Genomic DNA, 10,095 nt, shown 5'->3' with positions numbered 1-10,095 from the left:
AGTTGTAGGGTTTCTACCCAACCTCATGGCAACACAGGGGAGACAAATGAGTGCGTAGCACCCCGATCTATCAAAACACGAGCCTCATAAGAACAGACCAGAAGAATACCTGCCACAACTGCATTTGAAGCTTGAGCATCCTGGTGGGTCAGGGTGAAAACTCGAGCTTGACCCCTACCCTGAGTGGCGTAACCACGATCATCGACTTCTACCTCGACCGCCTCCAAATCCACGTCCCTCTTGTCCTCGGCCCTGTTGGCCACTGAACTGACTGCCTGCCATGTTGGAAGTACCCGGATACAACTGGCGAGGAACATTTGCAACAGAACCCTGTGACCCCATCTGTGGCTCGCTGAACACAGGGTATTCCCTAGCAAAGTGGCCTGGTTGGCCACACCTGAAGCATACTCCTGAACCCATCAAACAAGGTCCTGAATGTCCTCTTCCACACTGTGCACAAGGTGCCAAAGAGGATCCTGAACGAGCAGGCTGCCGTACCACTGAACCCTTTCTGCTGGATCGTGCCACAGTGCGAACCCTCGGGATTTGTGTCTAAAACCACTCCTCTTATTCCTGCTTCTTCCTCTGTAAGTAGTTTGGCCACCACTATCCGTAGTACCCATGTGGGGAACACCTGAAGAACCCTCCTGAAGACTGATCAGACATCATGGCCAGGTTCGCATACCTCCTGTCAAGCCCCTTTAGGAATCTTTTCACCTTCATAGTCTCTGTAGATACTGCTGTAGGGGCATATCTGCTCAATTCCAGAAATTCTGTAGCATATTCATCTACAGACCTGCCATTCTGTCTTAAGGCCTCAAAGGCCCACTGCTTCTGATCTCTGAAGCTTTCTGGCACAAACCGATTGATAAAATGTTCCACAAACTGAGCCCATGTCAATCCCTCCATCCGGGGTAACACGTAGTCATTCATCCATTGTCTAGGCATAGGCCCCATGACATGCTGCACACACTCTATCAGTCTTCTATCAGTCAATCAGTAATTACATTTCTGCTGTCTGCGGGAATCTAAAAACCGATATGCATCGCTCGACACATCATTAGTTCCTTGCACCAACTTATTGAAATTTATGATCCTGCTTGTAAGATTCCTCTCTTGGTGCGGTGGATCTGCTGCTGTGGAGGGTGGACCATATCTTCGCCATCATGTCGAAGGTTCTCTTCAGAACCCGGCTAGAAGCCGCCATGGGGTCCATGGGACCCTGTGCCATAAAGGACTGATCCTGTACTGGGGGTGGCTGCTCCTTTACTTGAGCAGCTCTAGGCCTCCTACCCCGCCTCCTCGGGGCAGGCGCCTCATCTTGTGCCGACACCTCGTCGGGCACATCTGGTTCTGGTGCAGTGGCAGCTCTCCTGCTTCTACGCATTTTCCTGAAATTCAGTAGCATTAGCCCACAAAAATTCAAAACTGCTCATTACACAGCTCTATAGACTCATATTTATACATAACATATGGAGCAGAAACTAGAAGCAAAGATGACAATGCAAGACGAATGTGGACCCTATATTTCCGCATGTGACTCCTAGTAGACTCTTCCCAACACTTTAGACAACATTCCCTAAGAATCTGGAGCCTAAGCTCTGATACCACATTTGTCACGACCCAACCTATGGGCCGGACCGGCACTAGAACCTGGGCCAGCCTAAAGCCCCCGAGGCCCGTAGTAAGCCTTAACTATTCATTTACCCAACTCTAAGGCCCATTTGGGCCCAATTTCAAGAAAACAAACGGACAGAGTCCGGCCATAAAATGGACTTACCAACGGGGAGTTTTCGACTCACCCGACCTGTAAACACAATATATAGTCAATTGGGGAGCTCAGCTCACCCTCCACATACTCATCAACATAATAATAAATAGGAGCTCAGCTCCCTCATCCAATCCATCAAACATGCATATCATTATACGTTTATAGGTCCAACATGATAATAATATTACAGACCATAATCAAGTAAATACTTCTAACACATGCGGAAATTCTAGGAGTTAATAAAATTACACAAACATTGATAAACAACCTGCGAGGAAAGGGAGCAGGTTAACCTCAAAAATATCCTCCTGTGGCCTGGAAAAATATTGAACAGGAGTGAGCGTTCGACTCAGAGAGTAAAATATCAATTTTAACCATAATCTCTATAACTATCTAAATCTAATGCACCCTGTAGAGTGAAATGCAGCATCCACATCATTTTCACATCATAACATCAAAAAGGTAATTTGGAGCACTCACGCACCCTGTAACATCAATCATAATATATGGGAGTTGATCCCCCATACAGCTCTCTTAAATTCAACCTGGTGCCAGCGAAGAACTCAGCTCGGACTTCCACTTAAATACCAAATCGGGGTCCCAGCGAAGAACTCAAGCCATGTCTACCCCGAAGGACCGGGTCCCAGCGAAGAACTCAAGCCGTGTCAACCCGTCCTATCCATAGTCCACACCACATCACACGCACGCCAACGCACGCTGCTTGCTCCAAATTACCACAACAACATACATGGCACTTTAACATTTATCAATGCATCATAAATCGTGCCTAGAGTTTAACTACATAAATATATGCATATAAGTGATGCATGGGCATGCTGAACATATAATAATATCGAAATTACAATTAAAATTAATATTTTACTCACAGACTTGACGACAATCACTGTGGCGGCTGGGCGGAGGAAGAAGGTCATCGACTCACCGACAATTATATTACAATTATTTAATACAATCGACTCAATACAAACAAAGAAAAGACCAATTACGTCTAAGTCGTGCGAAAATCAGTGAGTCTCCCTGTACCTAGGACCTACCCAACCTGCAAAAGGGTTCAAAACACACTTCTATACTCACAATCCATATATCCACAGTTCAATCATATCACACAGCCCCTCCTGGGCCCATCAAATCAGTCATCCATCACAATACGCAAAATTTCAATTTAGTCCTTATTATTGATCATTTTTGCAAAAACTGCCCAAACAAGCTCTAAAAATTATAAAAATTTGCCCCGCGGTCCTTAGCAATATTACTAAGCTATTGCAAAAAGAATCGTAATTTTCTAAGCTACCACGAATATTTTATGAATTTTTAATCCTATTTAAGCACTAGAAAATTACGAAAAAGTAAGGTTTGGGTTTACCTTTGCCGATTCTGACTTCGGGAACGCACTCGGGACGTCTGACAATGGGGGGCTAGCCAAAACCTCGGTCCAATTCGGAGACTTTTTTGATGCAGTGCATGCGGCGAAATTTGCAAACCCGGTCAACTGTCGAATTTCCGCGAATCGAGGATACCTACACGAAGCCCATAACACGGGGGTTAGTACATAAATTTTTTAGAATTTTCTAAGCTCATTAAATGCTCGGAAAAACACTGCGGTTCGTGGGACCACCGAAAGCGGTGTCGAAAAAATTCGAAATTTATGTCGTTGCGAAGCTCTCGACGAATGGTGCGTGCTGGTGGCCTCGGTTTTCTCGTGGGATTCGCGGTTTTCGAGAAATCTAGCCCAAAAGTCGAAATGGGCTAAAATCTTCCCGAGCAAAAATCGGACAAACCGCTTGATGTATTTCGGCATTCTTGGTGTGTATGGAAAGCTCTCGCCGAGTAGATGATTTTAGACACAAGACCCGGTCCAATTGGTGGCCGGATCGGCCGGATTTGACCGGGGAAGTCGAACGCGGCGCTACAGGGGCGTTTGCGCGTTTTCCGACCGTTTGGGCGGCTGCCATTGGGAGGGCTGGCGGCGCGCCGGTCGGGTGGCAGGGTGGGCTCGCGGTGGGGAGGAGAGAGAAAAGAGAGAGAAAAGGGAGAGGGACGACGCGCGCGGGGAAGAAAAAGGGAAGAAGGAAAAGGCCGGTCCGATTCGACCGGTCCGATTCGGTCCGGTTCGATTCTGTAACACCCCTGATTTTTATATATTATTATTGGGCTTCGTGTAGGTATCCTCAATTCGCGGAAATTCGACAGTTGTCCGGATCTGTGAATTTCCGGCCAGACCACTGGAAAAGTCTCGATTGGATCGAGGTTTTGGCTACCCCACCATTGTCGGGCATCCCGAGCGCGTTCAAGTCGGAATCGGCAAAGGTAAACCCAACCTTGCTTTTTCGTAATTTTCTAGTGCTTAAATAGGATTAAAAATCCATAAAATATTCGTGGTAGCTTAGAAAATTACGATTCTTTTGCAATAGCTTAGTAATATTTCTAAGGACCGCAAGCGAGTTTTATAATTTTTAGGGCTTATTTGAGCAGTTTTTGCAAAAATGATCAATTATAAGGACTAAATTGAAATTTTACATATTGTGATGAATGATTGATTTGATGGGCCCACGAGAGGCTGTGTGATGTGATTGAGTTGTGGATATATGGATTGTGGATATAGAAGTGTGTTTTGAGCCCTTTTGCAGGTTGGGTAGGTCCTAGGTATAGGGAAGATTCTGCCGGATTTTCGGCACGACTTAGGACGTAATTGGTCTTTTTCTTTATTTGTATTGAGTCAGATTGTATTAAATAAATGTAATATGATTGTCAGGTGAGCCGGGACAGCCTTCTTCCTCCGCCCAGCCGCCACAGTAATTTGTCGTCAAGTCTGTGAGTAGAATATTAATTTTAATTGTAATTTCGATATTATTATATGTTCAAGCATGCCCATGCATCACTTATATGCATATATTTATGTAGTTAAACTCTAGGCACGATTTATGTTGCATTCATAACTGTTGATGTGCCATGGATGTTGTTGTGGTAATTTGGAGCAGTGTGCGTGCGTTGGCGTGCGTGTGATGTGGTGTGGACTATGGATAGGACGGGGTAGTCACGGCTTGAGTAATTCGCTGGGACCCGATCCTTCGAGGGGTAGTCACGGCTTGAGTAATTCGCTGGGACCCTCAATTTGGTTATTAAGTGGAAGTCCGAGCTTAAGTAATTCACCGCACCAAAGTTGGATTTAAGAGAGCTGTATAGGGGATCAGCTCCCATATGTTATGATTGATACTACAGGGTGTGTGAGTGCTCCAAATTACCTTTCTGATGCTATGATGTGAATTTATTGCTGATGTTGCACTTCATTCCACAGGTTGCATTAGTTTTAGATAGTTATAGAGATTATGGTTAAAATTGATATTTTACTCTCTGAGTCGAACGCTCACTCCTGTTCAAAAATTTTTACAGGCCACAGGAGGATATTTTGTTCTGGGTTAACCTGCCTTTTTACCTCGCAGGTTGTTTATCAATATTGTGTAATTTTAATTACTCCTAGAATTTCCGCATGTGTTAGCAGTAATTATTTGAAATTGGTCTGTAATATTATATTCATGTTGGACCTGTAAACTTAATATTTTAAGTCTGTTTGATGGATTGGATGAGGGAGCTGAGCTCCCATTTATTATTATGTTGATGAGTATGTGGAGGGTGAGCTGAGCTCCCCAATGGATTGTTTATTGTGTTTACAGGTCGGGTGAGTCGAAAACTCCCAGTTGGAAAGTCCATTTTATGGCCGGACTCTGTCCGTTTGTTTTCTTGATATTGTAACACCCCTGATTTTTTATATATTATTATTGGGCTTCGTGTAGGTATCCTCAATTCGCGGAAATTCGACAGTTGTCCGGATCTGTGAATTTCCGGCCAGACAGACCAGCTACCGGAAAAGTCTCCGAATTGGATCGAGGTTTTGGCTACCCCACCATTGTCAGGCATCCCGAGCGCGTTCCCGAAGTCGGAATCGGCAAAGGTAAACCCGAACCTTGCTTTTTCGTAATTTTCTAGTGCTTAAATAGGATTAAAAATCCATAAAATATTCGTGGTAGCTTAGAAAATTACGATTCTTTTTGCAATAGCTTAGTAATATTTCTAAGGACCGCGGGGCAGAGTTTTATAATTTTTAGAGCTTATTTGAGCAGTTTTTGCAAAAATGATCAATTATAAGGACTAAATTGAAATTTTACATATTGTGATGAATGATTGATTTGATGGGCCCACGAGGGGCTGTGTGATGTGATTGAGTTGTGGATATATGGATTGTGGATATAGAAGTGTGTTTTGAGCCCTTTTGCAGGTTGGGTAGGTCCTAGGTATAGGGAAGATTCTGCCGGATTTTCGGCACGACTTAGGACGTAATTGGTCTTTTTCTTTATTTGTATTGAGTCAGATTGTATTAAATAAATGTAATATGATTGTCAGGTGAGCCGGGACAGCCTTCTTCCTCCGCCCAGCCGCCACAGTAATTTGTCGTCAAGTCTGTGAGTAAAATATTAATTTTAATTGTAATTTCGATATTATTATATGTTCAAGCATGCCCATGCATCACTTATATGCATATATTTATGTAGTTAAACTCTAGGCACGATTTATGTTGCATTCATAACTGTTGATGTGCCATGAATGTTGTTGTGGTAATTTGGAGCAGTGTGCGTGCGTTGGCGTGCGTGTGATGTGGTGTGGACTATGGATAGGACGGGGCAGTCACGGCTTGAGTAATTCGCTGGGACCCGATCCTTCGAGGGGTAGTCACGGCTTGAGTAATTCGCTGGGACCCTCGATTTGGTTATTAAGTGGAAGTCCGAGCTTGAGTAATTCACGGCACTGTGTTGGATTTAAGAGAGTCAGTATAGGATCGGCTCCCATATGTTATGATTGATACTACAGGTGTGTGAGTGCTCCAAATTACCTTTCGATGCTATGATGTGAATTTATTATCGATGTTGCACTTCATTCCACAAAGTTGCATTAGTTTTAGATAGTTATAGAGATTATGGTTAAAATTGATATTTTACTCTCTGAGTCGAACGCTCACTCCTGTTCAAAAATTTTTACAGGCCACAGGAGGATATTTTGTTCTGGGTTAACCTGCCTTTTTACCTCGCAGGTTGTTTATCAATATTGTGTAATTTTAATTACTCCTAGAATTTCCGCATGTGTTAGCGTGAATTATTTGAAATTGGTCCGTAATATTATATTCATGTTGGACCGTAAACTTAATATTTTAAGTCCGTTTGATGGATTGGATGAGGAGCCGAGCTCCCATTTATTATTATGTTGATGAGTATGTGGAGGGTGAGCCGAGCTCCCAATGGATTGTTTATTGTGTTTACATGTCGGGTGAGTCAAAAACTGCCCGTTGGTAAGTACATTTTATTGGCTGACTCTGTCCGTTTGTTTTCTTGTTATTGGGGCCAAATGGGCCTTAGAGTTGTGTTAATGAATAGTTAAGGCTTACTACGGGCCTCGGGGCTTTAGGGTCGCCTGTGTCCTAGTCTTGGTCCGGCCCATAGGTTGGGTCGTGACAAGTGTGGTATCAGAGCTTAGGCTCCAGATTCATAGGGAAAAATTATCTAAGTGTTGGGAAGAGTCTACTAGGAGTCACATGCGGAGTATAGGATTTTGTTTCGTCTTTTCCTGTAATTCTTTGTTTCTAGATTCTACGTTATACCTCGGGAAATATAAGATTACCTCAGTTAGTGTCTTGATTTTCGTGGAGTACACAGAAATGTGAAATAGAGTTAGTAGACATGTGAGATCTATCATGAGGATACGTACTCCAAGAAATGTTATATTTTTGTCAGTATGGGTTTAAATGGTGTGCCCATTTCGTGCAAGGCACGAGTACATAAAGGTGAGTCTTGAAAGTACAGTTGCCCTAGATAAGGATGAGGATACCACTGCTAGCAGTCATCAGTGGATGACCCAGTCAGAATGAGTTTATGATAATAGAAGATTCGAGAGAGATAAGAAATCAGGAGGCCTAGTAGGTCCGGACGTATCGTAGTAACTATACAATGTTCTCGATGTCTGCTCCGTAGTCGCAGACATGACATGACATGAGATTATTGTGTAGAGCTGCGTACTTCCCTGTAGTGCTTATGATGAGGGTGTTGCAGGCAGTCTCTGTTTTGGTACAGTAATACCAGAACAGAGTTCTATATTTGCAGAGGAGTTGGGAACTCCTGGTTAAGAGTCTAGAGCTAGAATATCGAAAGGTCACAGTTGGGTGGTAACTAGAGTCAGTGACTCAGTTACCCTAGCATGAGCTAGAGTTGCCATCAGACCAGAGGTTTCGGATTAGTTGCAAAGTAAAGGTGACACTTATAGAGTGAGAATAGTATACCTTTTGTGTATCAGTATGGAATAAAGTACAACCCTACTACCTAGAGAAGGTCGAAACTATGAATTGATGATTTTTAGAGCTATGATATGATAAAAGAGTCATTAAGTTGACATGATTCTGGCAATGTGGTAAATGTAGTACCTTTGTTGCTGCAAGTTAGGGTATAGTCCTATCTTTTCAGAAGGGATCGAAGGTTATTATTGATAATGATGACTTATGGAATAGTGTTCTAGATGGGACTGTAGAGTGTGGTAGAGAGTAGTTGGCTCGGGTATCCTGCAGAGGATACAAGTTCCATTATAGGAATCATATGTAATCAGATCACGATGGATGTAAATCCTTTGAATTTGATGACGGGTTTGGATGCCCGGAATCTTAAGTTTTGGCTAATTGAGTAAACATAAAAAATAATAATAATAACAAATAAATAAAATTACTGCAGAATCAGTTCTCGAGGTAGTAAGGGTATTATGTAAGCTAAAGGATAAGAATAGACATCATACGATAAAAGTATGACTGCAATTTCCTGAGTTCCTTTCTAACTTCATATTGTTCAAAACAATAGTATAATCTAATTATAATAGTGTTAAGAGAAATAAATTAGCAAAGATAAATTATAGAAGGCCAATGGACAGAGAAAGTGCAGGATGAAGGTTTGGACAATTGATTGCAGATGCAATATAATCTAAATGCCAGTGGAAGTACTAGCTAGAGTGGTCAAAGGACCAAATCTGAATAGCACAGATATGTGATAATATGGTATAGACTCTGAAAGATATAGTTAGCAGGTCCAGCTGTCATGTTAGGAAGAAGAATGGAACCAGGGATAGAATAGTCAAGTTCTATTTTGGGTAAGACAAAGGAAATAAATGAAAGGACAACCTGAAGGACGCGTAATAAAAGGAACAAGTTAAGATATAGAGTAGGCTAAGTGTTATTATTGGCAAGGTGAATGACAATGATGGAGAACCCAAAATGGGACCACATTAGTGAGAACAGTGATGGAGGTATGGAATACAATAATAATGAGTAAATGCTAGAAGGTGTACGATGGTATTGCGGACTACCTAATTAGGTAGAGAAAGAGAAGTTAGTAAGCAGTAAGTTGAATATAAGAGGATATTTTTCTTTCTTTTCAAGTTTAGTTTGTGCTATTGGTTCTAGAGGGTTATATAAGGAACAGAGACTGAGTCAAGGAGACCTAGTTATTTGAGAGTTTGGTAGGCACCAATTCATATACAATTTCGTGATATGAGAATGACAGTAAGTGCATACCTAATGTTAAGTATGAAAGGACGATCAGAGTAATGGCAGGAGTTAAATTGAGTTAGCTACCAAGGCTTGCGACTGTTTTAAACCATGAGCTAGATGAAGTACAATTTATGGATGAGTTTTAATAGATGAAATTGTTGCTGATGGATAATTTGAGGTTGAAGTTTAGAAAGTTATAGGCAGTATATGTGATTATATTAAGGAGAATGAACACATGAAGTATTTTGTTTAGAATTAAGGCATGACACACATTTCCCACAGCCGTGTTAGTTCAGATGGAACTTATAGTTTCAAAGGCTCCTATCCATCCAGGATGAGCAATTTCCTACTGAGGCTGGTAGAGAATGATAATGTTCTGATAGTTAAGTTGGAAAAAGGGGATACAAAAAGAATTTTCTATGGTTAATTATAAGTGTTACAAAGGGTGAAGAATGTGCCGGTAGGAGTAAATTGTAAGGTTAGAATTCTCGAAGTAATAGAACTAGTAATCAAGATAAGACTAAGAAATAAAATGAAAGTTGAAGTTGATGATGGGATGGACATCCTTGAAGGATAAAGTATAAGAATGAGAGAAAACAAAGGTTCAAGAATAAGTACAGCAGGTTGAAAAGATATCGACAATACTAGAAATAGGAAAAAGGAAGTGGATAAGATCCAAAGGACAGGAAGAGAGCTCGATAGAGTCAGTTATAATGATGAGGATAAGGAG

The 10,095-nt window shown here is 41.9% G+C and overlaps 2 long non-coding RNA genes across 2 annotated transcripts; both read left to right on the top strand.

Moving 5' to 3' along the window:
* The first annotated feature begins 4,455 nt into the window (after positions 1–4,455).
* Positions 4,456–5,499, top strand: LOC131181519 (uncharacterized). Its single transcript, XR_009150050.1, has 2 exons — positions 4,456–4,603; positions 5,183–5,499. It is a non-coding gene; the product is annotated as an uncharacterized LOC131181519 (long non-coding RNA).
* A 45-nt stretch (positions 5,500–5,544) lies between these two features.
* On the top strand, positions 5,545–6,933 carry LOC131181518 (uncharacterized). Its single transcript, XR_009150049.1, has 3 exons — positions 5,545–5,741; positions 6,191–6,249; positions 6,826–6,933. It is a non-coding gene; the product is annotated as an uncharacterized LOC131181518 (long non-coding RNA).
* Positions 6,934–10,095: the final 3,162 nt, after the last annotated feature.

Source organism: Hevea brasiliensis, chromosome 7 (assembly GCF_030052815.1).
Source record: "Hevea brasiliensis isolate MT/VB/25A 57/8 chromosome 7, ASM3005281v1, whole genome shotgun sequence".
NCBI lineage: Eukaryota > Viridiplantae > Streptophyta > Magnoliopsida > Malpighiales > Euphorbiaceae > Hevea > Hevea brasiliensis.
The sequence above is the reverse complement of the archived record's forward strand: the minus strand, read 5'-3'. Positions and strand labels throughout refer to the sequence as shown.